Source organism: Rosa chinensis, chromosome 6 (genome assembly GCF_002994745.2).
Source record: "Rosa chinensis cultivar Old Blush chromosome 6, RchiOBHm-V2, whole genome shotgun sequence".
Lineage (NCBI taxonomy): Eukaryota > Viridiplantae > Streptophyta > Magnoliopsida > Rosales > Rosaceae > Rosa > Rosa chinensis.
This window is the reverse complement of record NC_037093.1, coordinates 67,720,670-67,726,795: the sequence shown is the minus strand read 5'-3', so window position 1 is coordinate 67,726,795 and position 6,126 is coordinate 67,720,670. Positions and strand designations below refer to the sequence as shown.

At 35.1% G+C, this 6,126-nt stretch overlaps 1 long non-coding RNA gene across 1 annotated transcript; it reads right to left on the bottom strand.

Moving 5' to 3' along the window:
- Window positions 1-2,781: 2,781 nt before the first annotated feature.
- Window positions 2,782-3,907, bottom strand: LOC112174087. The gene is made up of 3 exons (XR_002925847.2): window positions 3,748-3,907; window positions 3,141-3,310; window positions 2,782-3,036 (listed from the first exon to the last, which is right to left on the bottom strand). It is a non-coding gene; the product is annotated as an uncharacterized LOC112174087 (long non-coding RNA).
- Between the last annotated feature and the right edge of the window lie 2,219 nt (window positions 3,908-6,126).

Genomic DNA, 6,126 nt, shown 5'->3' with positions numbered 1-6,126 from the left:
CGAAAACTGAAGTTAGTGTGTGGGTTTTTGAATGCATAAAATTGTTCCTACATGAAAACTCTTTCTACTTGTTTCATGTTTTCCATTGTATAATCTTTCACATTCATTCTCAAGATCAGTGATTCATTTGAGAGCAAGGAAGGTTGAAGATAGATTGTTTAGAATGTTGTTTCAGGAGTTAGAACAGTTGTAAAACAAGTTAGCATTTGTTGCTAAATGAAAGTGTTTGTTATGAACAACACTATTTGTATTCTGTAAACTTTGGTATTTCATATTGGATTGTTCCTTCGTGTTGGCTACGTTGAAAGCCACGCAGTGAAGTTTCCTCAGTGGAGAGGTTTACACTGCGTCAGCAACTTTCCGTGTTGTGAATTATATTTTCCCTAGATAAATTCATTGAAATAAAACACTTTCATCAATACTCGTTCCATCAAGTATTTTCAAATTTGATTCCGCAGGACCAACGACAATAATTAGACTTTACTCTTACAGTCATTAACTTTATTTCTAATTCCACTTGAAATCACGATGCACTTGCTCAAGTTTTACGCATTGATATTGTTGAAGAAATTGTTGCTATACCCACTACACCATAGATTCTCATCTATAGCGTTTCAAAAACGCTATGGTAGGATTCAATAGCGTTTTAGTAAACGCTATGTCTGCCAGAGCTATAACAGGTACAGGGTCAGTCATAGCATTTTCGGAAACGCTATAATACGTTTTCTATTGATAGCGTTTTTGAAGCGCTATTGTCTGACATCTAGTAGCGTTTGAAAAATGCTATAGGCGAGTTAACAATAGCATTTTCTAAGCGTTGTTGTTTGGCCTATCATAGCATTTAACAAATGCTATTGTCTTGGTTTCCGTAGCATTTCTCAGGTGCTATCAATTGACCTCTTTTTGTGATAATAAACGCTATTGTTCAGTTTTCAGTAGCACTTACCAGTGCTATCAAATGACATTACATACTTGTTTCATAGCATTTAAGAAACATTGTCATTGTCTGGACATTATTTTTATCGCTAGCTAGTACAAAATTTTATATAAAGCGTGAAGATGATACAAAAATGTCAATCATCTCATCAATATTCAAACTTCATATATGAATTTCAAATACAATTCAATAAAATTGTCTTAAAAGCTAGTAGCCGATCAGTTTGCATAATCAATATTCTAAGGAAAAGATAAACAAGTAACTACAATATCTCAATCAAAAAATACTTGTGTGCAGCTCCTAGCATCCATGACCGCATAAGTCCATTACTAGCTTCTCCAATTTAACCTTCATAGATAGCTCTCTTAGCATCTCTGAACTATCATAAAATGAGAAATCAAATGCAAAGGCAATCAAACAAGTAATCAATCTTCATTAACTCAGATTCCTACAACTTACTGAGAACCAAGAAGAGAAATTTTGTCAATGTTAACAAATTATTTGGGAAGAAATATAAACATAGGAGTTTAAATGCATACCGGAGCTCTAAAAGATAACCACTTTGTCTGCTGGCCATGATATTAACTTGTGCTATCAATAAACAGTATTCTTGTAGTGCAGCCAACAAGGTTTTTTTGCCCTCAATATTAAGGATACAAACCTGCTAGAATTAACCCAGCAGCAATGTTCTTGGCCATTCTTTTGATTGTCCATATGAACTTTAGCATACTGGTTGATAACATGCTAATTTCTTGAACACTGTACAAACAAGTACCATTGATTAACCAACTATAGAGAAATTTAATGAGGACAATTACTAGAACAATATTAAGAAGCTATAATGACAAAGTGACTGACCACAATGCTTTACTAATGTAGACATGCAGTGGTTGTCCACATTGGTCTGTTAGACCTCTCACATCCATTAAAACTGCTAATTAAATTTTGCAGCAATCGCAACCAATAAGAAACTTTGAAAGAATAATTGCTGAATAATAGATTCTTGAACAGGTAATGAGGCATAACAAATACAAGTTATTGCCCACTACATTGCTGAATATTAGATTCTTGAACAGGTAATGAGGCATAACAAATACAAATTATTGCCCACTACATTGCTAAATTAAACACGACCCACAATTGAATTGAATTGAATTGACAAGCAAAAATCAAACATGCTTTATTAAAGCTTCGAAGTTTCTACGTCAAATAGAGAAAGTGGCATCTAAACAAGGAGAAAATATATATTAACAACAAATTTGATTACCTTGAAGGAACCATTCACTTTACGACTCCTTGACTGTTCCACCTCTTGAGCTGCCCTCTAGCTCCAAGTTCACAGTTCATTGTCTCCATGCATTAGACCTTATATATATATATATATATATATGATAATAATGTAACTAATGGCCAAAGTCTCATCTCTCACTACCTCTCTTATTTTGTGCACTTTCCCTTTTTTAATTACGACAAAGAAAACAGAACCAAAGCCAAAGTTGTTATAAGCAGCAGACCATAAGAATTTATACTTCAACTAATTACAATGTCAATTATGCCAGTAGTCCGGTACTCATTCTATGATTCCCTTGGGTGCTTAGTCATTCAATGAAAGGTCATGAAGAACAATGCCACTACTTAATTAATCTATCAAGGCAGAAAGTATAAGAAACTTTGAACAATTCTTACTATCTGTCATTAGTGCTAAACCAACTATAAAAAAGAAAAAAGAAAAATAATAAAAAAGCGTAACAATAAAAAATCATGTAAAGAAATCAACTTACTTAGATCAACACAAATAATTCTCTCCTGCAATTAGGAACCGTGGATATTGCAGAGTTGTGAGAACCTTGTCAAATTTGCCTACCCTTCTCCTAAATCGTCTCCATCATGTAATTAAACACTATAATCTCATAAGCTACTCCATCTAAGGAGGCAAATCAAAATAGTTGCATGAACAGATAAAGATAAAGAAAGAGAAAAAAGAAAAAACAAGCAAATTAATAGCAGATACTAGCTACGAACTAGCTAGACTACTACCTTACCTCATCAAGTATGAATCTCTCAAGGCAAGTATGGTTAGTAACCTCAGTATCTTTCTCCTACAAACATCAAAAGGTGCAAATGAGCTGAATAGCTAGAAATATTCACCTAAAAATTGATACTCTCTTGAAAATTGTATTTACAGGACGCCAATCCACTTAACCTGTATTCCCTGTCAGAAGTCCACTTGATCTGTGTTTCTTTTTCATTTGAAAGCTCAAGGAATTTGAGCATGTAATTCTGAACCCAAAGCTCTTTGCTACAGTGATCCCATCCTTTGTCACTTTAGGAGATCTAAAGCTTTGCTCCAGAGTCCAGACCAACATTGAGTCCCTAAAAATCAAACATCAACAACCACCATAACAAGCCAAGCCTCCACAACTGTCAATTACTCTGATGGAATTGAAGTAAGACCATTGAAACTAACTTTATTCTCCACTTCAATTGCAAGAAGTACCAAATTGAAGAAACAAAAAGAAGTAAAAAAAAGAGATAACGTACACATCTTAGATTCAATGTGACATTCCTAACATTACAAGAGCACTTCATATCAATGTTTTCTCCCTTTATATTAATGATACAAATTCTGCTAGAATTAACCCACAAACAATGGTTTTTGGCTTTCTTTTGATTGTCGACATAAAACTCAGCACAGTAGTTGATAACATGCTAATTTCTTGAACATTAGGCCTCATTGTAAATTCATAGCAAGTAGAAGACCAGATTCCAATTACGTATTGAGACAGGTAAATTGAATAGTGCTGGTTTACCAACATTTGGTCTTCTAACAATTGCAACTCTTGGAAGATGGTTTGGACCTGCAAATGAAAATTACATGGTTTAGAGACTATGAATCTTCTCTATTTCTCCTTCATTTCATTGAAAACAGACCCCAAGTTATGGTGTTTTGTAAAATAACAGTCCAATTGCATTGTAGAAAACAACAATATCTATCTTCCAAAAACAGAACCAAAGTATACAGAAGTGATGATGATGATATATATATATATATATATATATACAGTCCATCTCAGGTGAGGACGTCCGTACCAAATTTTCGGTACAGATTTCCTGTTTTCGACCACTTTCGCCACATTTTTACATCTTAACCGTTCAGTTTTTAGTTCCTAGTGTATAGATCACCTTTGCAAAATTTCAGCCAATTTGGTGATCGCTAAGTCATCCAAAACTGCAATTTACCATTATAAATACGAATGGTTCCGGTTTGACAAATTCGGTCCGTTCGTGTAAAATGCAGTTTTGGATGCCTTAGCGAGGGAGGGGCCGGTTAGGGAGGTTAGATTGGATGAAAGGGGAGGAGGAGACGGGGATGGAGGCACGGTGGGGCTGGGAGGCTTGGCGGGGAGGACGGTGGTGGGGCTCGATTGGACGCTGGCATTGATTCGGTTTTTGATCTCGTTGATGTCGGATTGGGAGGAAGGGTGGAGGGGAACGGTGCCGCTTTCGCTGTGGGAGTGGGAGTGTGACATTTTGGTTGTCGTCAAGAAATTGGATCGGAGGGGAAGAGAGGAAAGTGCACCAGAGGGGGTTAGATCTAAGCCTATGTGCTGAGAGTATATAAATGAGACCGTCCTTTGGTTGGCCGCGAAATAATGTTTTTTCACTAAATTTAAACCCCGCGCTTCTGTTTATCATTGCCGTTTCATTTTTGGGGGTGGTGTCTTATTTTGATAGCGTTTAAAAAGTACAAACGCTATTGAATTATAACCAACTTATATAACATAGCACTTGTGAAAAAAAACGCTATGGTGAAATGCTATAAATGAGATCTTTTCTTGTAGTGTACCTTTGCCTTTATTGCCTAAACCTGATGAGTTTGTTTGGGGACCTGCCCCTTCGGGTATTTTTTCGATAAAGAGTGCATCTTCTCTTCAGTATTCTCATTCTCAACCCCATTCTATGACAAAGTTATTAAATAAGGTTTGGACTTTGAATATACCTCCTAAGGTAAAAAAAAATTAGTTGGTTATTTCTAAGAGGTCGTTTAAACACTAGAGTCTACCTTGCAAGGTTTAGACAAAATTTATCTACGCTTTGTCCTTTTTGTAATACTGAAAATGAAATTATTAGTCATCTTTTTCATAAATGTCAGTTTGCTTCTCAGGTATGGTCTTTTTCTTTCCTACTTAATCCTACCCTGTGGCAAGGCAATATTTTCTATTGGTTGATTAGTTTAAGCAAGGCTTTACTTATTTTATGGTCTATTTTTTTTGGCATATTTTATGGTCTATTTGGAATACCAGGAATAAACTTCTTTTCCAAAAGAAACATATTTCTCCGGTTGCAACTTGGTTTGAAGCTTTCTCTTTCGGTTATGCTTATCAACAACTTAATGCGAAACCCTTAAAATACCCTATACCCACAGTTATTCAGAGAACTATTCGCTGGATACCCCCGGACCATAAACTGGTTAAGATAAACTTTGATGGTTCTGTGAGGAATGATAAAGCTACCATGGGTTTCCTTATTTGTAATTCTAATGGTAATCCTTTAGTGGTAGCCTGTAGACCGTTGGGATCTACAAATACTATAGTGGCTGAAGCTACAGGCCTTAATGCTTTCCTTCAAGGTTTTAACAATATCATTGTTGAAGGTGATTCTAAACTTGTTATTGAATGCATTCGAGGCTCGGCTACAGTTCCCTGGTGTATCAAAACTTTGATCCAAGATATTAAAGATTTATCATCTAAAGCTCGATTCATTATCTTTAGACATGTTTACAGGGAAGCAAACTTTGTAGCAGATCATTTGGCTTCTTTAGCCTATAATTTTCATACTCCACATGTATGGTTTTGTTGTTTACCTCTTTCTGTGTCCCTAGCGTTCTATTTGGATCAGTTGGGAAGGGGTGTTTCTCGCTGTTTTGTTTTTCCGTTATAATGTTTTTCAATAATAATAAAAAAATGTAAATTTTTGAACTAATATACTGTTACAGATAATGTCAAATTTTTATCTTCAAGTTGAATTATGTGCAAATTCTAACCCAAGATTTAATCAAAGAAGTGGAATGTATAATTCTTTTCGGTGTTTATACTATTAAAGTAGAACATTTCTACATAATTGAAGGCGATAAGAGAAATTTTCTTATTTGTAAATATTTGAAGATTTGCATGTGCGTGCATGTTATT